Here is a 4,746-nt window from a genome sequence, read left to right as displayed (position 1 = left end):
CTCTGTCAGAAAGAGATGAAAGAACTACGGTTCAAATCTCTATGCCTTTGATTCTCTGAAATCTCGGCTAAAATTATAAAACATCCTCGTGATTAGGCTTTATGCCGCCAATACTATTTATATAGCTGAAATAGGATATATTCAAATCCTAATATGTAATGAAATAATAAGTTAACCAAATATGGTCTCTGTACCATGGTTGACAATTGTCATAAAAGACAATTATATAATAATCTCCTGAATAAAATTTTGTTATCTTCTGTAACAGATTCAAGTTACAATGGCGGATCCCAACGGAGAGAATAGCCATACTAATGAAGATGACTACGACAATACGCCAGTGCATTTGACAGGCGCACAACTGAAGGCTCTGATTGACAATGCTGTTCAGGCAGCTCTTGATCGTCAATATACTGAGTCCCAAGGCAGAACCGTGTCAAAACCACCCTCTAAACCAAAGACACACTCCAAACCACCCTCTCAACCCAAGAAAGATGACGACAAACACTCGTCCACTGAGAACAGCGTTCATCGCGATAGAGAATATACTGATGCATCAAATGCTAAGGGTTGCACCTACAAATACTTTGTATCTTGTAAGCCCCGGGAATTTACAGGGGAGAAAGGTGCTGTGGATTGTATCACCTGGCTAGATGAGATGGACACTATTATGGACATCAGCGGGTGTGCAGAGAGGGATGTGGTGAAGTATGTGTCCCAGTCATTCAAGGGCGAGGCCCTGGCATGGTGGAGAGCGTTGGTGCAGGCATCTGGTAAGTCTGCTTTATACAAAATGACGTGGGAGGAATTTATTGCTCTCATTAAGGAAAACTACTGCCCTCAGCATGAGGTTGAGAAGATCGAGGCTGACTTTGTGTCACTGGTGATGACGAACCTGGACTGCCAGGCATATTTGACGAGTTTCAATACAATGTCTCGTCTGGTCCCATACCTTGTGACACCAAAACCTCGAAGAAGTGCCCGTTTCATTGGGGGCTTGGAGCCTGCGATAAAGGCGAGTGTAAAGGCCTCTTGGCCGACGACCTTCAGGTCAGTTACTGACCTCTCCTTGTCTCTCACCTTAGACGCTGTCCGTCTGAGGACACTAAGGAGCAAGGAGGCTGAGAAGAGGAAACGTGAGGATGATACCTCGCGGAGGTCAGGGAAAAAGCACCGTGGAAACGATGATGGCAAAAAGGGGTCGGAGGCGAAGAAAGATGGGCAAGCTAGTGAAAGGCTCAACTGCAAAATCTGCAAGAAACCCCACTCTGGGAAGTGCAGATTTGCATCAAACTCACAGTCGCAATCAAAGACTCCTTCCTGTGGACTATGCAAGTCCAAGGATCATAAGACTGTGGAGTGCAAGAAAATCAAGGATGCAACCTGCTATGGTTGTAATGAAAAGGGGCACATCAAGAGTAACTGCCCTAAGTATGCCAAGAAGGCGGAAGAAACAAAGAAGTCAAATGCGAGAGTTTTTCGCATGGATGCAAAGGAAGCGGTTCAGAACGACAATGTGCTCACAGGTACTTTTCTCGTAAATAATATATTTGCAAGAGTACTATTCGATTCTGGCGCTGATAAATCCTTTGTAGACCAGAAATTTTGCCAACTACTAAATATGCCTATCAAAACCCTTGACGTAAAATATGAAGTAGAGTTAGCAGACGGCACGATAGAAACCGTCTCTACTGTTCTAGAGGGATGTGAAATGTCCATTAAGAACCATTCTTTTCCTCTATCTCTACTCCCTTTCAAACTAGCGGGTTTCGACATAGTCCTAGGCATGGACTGGTTATCCCGTAATCAGGCCCAAATCATTTGCGGCAAGAGGCGTATAGTGCTAAAGACTCCGAGTGGTGAATCGCTCACCATTCGAGGAGATACGCAGTACGGGTTACCCGAGGACGTATCTATGCTCAAAGCTTCAAGGTGTTTGAACAGAGGCTGTGTAATTTACATGGCTCAGGTGATAATAGAAGAACCTAAGCCGAAGATCGAGGATCTTCCTGTCATTTCTGAATACCCCGAGGTTTTTCCTGAAGAACTACCTGGTTTGCCACCAGATAGACAAGTGGAGTTCAGAATAGACATCATACCTGGAGCAGCTCCGGTAGCAAGAGCACCTTACAGGCTAGCTCCAACGGAAATGAAAGAACTGAGAACCCAGTTGGATGAACTGCTGGCGAAAGGTTTTATCAGACCTAGTTCATCTCCCTGGGGAGCACCAGTCCTATTTGTAAAGAAGAAGGACGGATCGATGCGGTTGTGCATCGACTATCGAGAGCTAAATAAAGTGACCATAAAGAATAGATATCCTTTGCCGAGGATCGATGATCTATTCGATCAGCTGCAAGGAGCAAGCTATTTCTCAAAGATCGACTTGAGGTCGGGCTATCATCAGCTAAGGGTCAGAGATGAGCATGTACATAAGACAGCATTTAGGACTCGCTATGGTCATTACGAGTTCCTAGTGATGCCTTTTGGGCTCACAAATGCACCGGCTGCGTTCATGGATCTCATGAATCGCGTCTGCAAGCCGTATTTGGACAAATTTGTCATAGTCTTCATCGACGATATCCTTATATATATTCCAAGAACCAAGCTGACCACGAGAAGCACCTCCGTTGCATTCTCGAATTACTACAGCGTGAGAAACTCTACGCCAAATTCTCGAAATGTGAATTCTGGCTACGAGAGGTTCAGTTTTTAGGTCACGTTGTGAGTGAGCGTGGTATCCAAGTGGATCCCGCTAAGGTAGAGGCGGTCATGAACTAGCAAGAGCCAAAGACGCCTACCGAAATCCGTAGTTTCCTGGGGTTAGCAGGCTACTACAGGAGGTTTATTGAAAATTTTTCGAGGATTGCTGCGCCCTTGACTTCCCTAACCAAGAAGAAAGAAAAGTTTATTTGGGGCCCAAAGCAGCAAGAGTCCTTCGAAATACTGAAGCAAAAGCTAAGCAACGCACCTGTGCTGACATTACCAGAAGGTACAGATGAATTCGTAGTTTACTGCGATGCATCACACACGGGCATGGGGTGTGTGCTTATGCAGAAGGGCAAGGTGATTGCCTATGCTTCAAGGCAGTTAAAGGTGCACGAAAAGAATTACACCACCCATGATTTGGAGTTGGGTGCCGTTGTATTTGCACTGAAATTGTGGAGGCACTACCTTTACGGTATTAAATTTGTGATTTATTCTGATCACAAAAGCCTCCAGCACCTGTTCAACCAGAAAGAGTTGAACATGAGGCAGCGCCGTTGGATGGAAACCTTGAATGACTATGATTGCGAGATCAGGTACCATCCCGGCAAAGCGAATGTGGTTGCTGATGCCTTAAGCAGGAAAGAAAGGGTAAAACCTATTCGAATCAATGCCAAAAGCATTGAGGTCAAGAACAATTTAATTGAAAAGATATTAGCTGCACAGCGAGAGGCTGTGTTGGAAGCTAATTATCCTGATGAAAAGTTAGGAGTAACTGAGGAGCAGTTGACTCTTAGCAAGGATGGAATCCTTAGACTGAACGGACGTATATGGGTTCCGATCTATGGAGGACTACGAGATGTTATCCTCCAGGAAGCCCATAGTTCCAGATATTCAGTCCATCCTGGTGCTGACAAGATGTATCAAGATTTAAAGGCAAATTATTGGTGGATAGGCTTGAAAAAGTCTGTGGCCGCCCATGTAGCAAAGTGCTTGACTTGTGCTCAAGTCAAAGCCGAGCACCAAAAGCCGTCCGGCTTGCTACAACAGCCTGAACTTCCCGAGTGGAAGTGGGAATGCGTAACTATGGACTTCATAACCAAGTTACCCAAAACCAGGAAAGGAAACGATACAATATGGGTCATAGTCGATAGGCTGACTAAATCAGCTCATTTTCTACCCATCAAGGAGACGTATAGCTCCGATATGTTAGCCCAACTTTATGTTGATAAGATTGTAGCCTTACACGGCATACCTGTGACTATTATCTCCGATAGGGATACCAGGTACACGTCTCATTTCTGGAAGAGTTTCCAGCAATCTTTGGGCACGCGTTTAAACTTTAGTACGGCATACCATCCACAGACGGACGGTCAAAGTGAGCGTACTATCCAAACGCTTGAAGACATGCTTCGTGCATGTGCGATCGATTTAGGTGGTAACTGGGATAAGAATCTACCCCTGATCGAATTCTCCTACAATAATAGCTACCACACCAGCATAAAGGCTGCGCCTTTCGAGGCATTATACGGTAGGAAATGTAGATCGCCTGTTTGTTGGGCGGAAGTAGGAGAGGTCCAATTATCAGGACTAGAGATAGTTTTCCAGACGACGGACAAGATTGTCCAGATCCGGGAACGTCTCAAGGCTGCCCGCGATAGGCAGAAAAGCTACGCCGATCCAAAACGTAAGGATCTTCACTTCGAGGTAGGTGAGAAGGTGTTGCTTAAAGTATCGCCCTGGAAGGGGGTGATGCGTTTCGGCAAGAAAGGAAAATTGAGTCCGAGATACATAGGACCTTTTGAGGTCGTTGAACGTGTCGGATCAGATGCCTATAAGTTGAACTTGCCTGAAGAGCTCAATGGAATTCACAACGTGTTCCACATCTGCAATCTCAAAAAGTGCTTCGCCGATGAATCGTTGGTGATTCCACACACAGATGTGCATATAGATGAGAGCTTAAAATTCATAGAAAAACCTTTGTCGATTGAAGATCGACAGGTGAAGAAACTTCGAAGAAAGCACGTACCGATTGTAAAGGTC

This window comes from Helianthus annuus, chromosome 6 (genome assembly GCF_002127325.2).
Source record: "Helianthus annuus cultivar XRQ/B chromosome 6, HanXRQr2.0-SUNRISE, whole genome shotgun sequence".
Lineage (NCBI taxonomy): Eukaryota > Viridiplantae > Streptophyta > Magnoliopsida > Asterales > Asteraceae > Helianthus > Helianthus annuus.
This window is presented reverse-complemented; position numbering follows the sequence as displayed.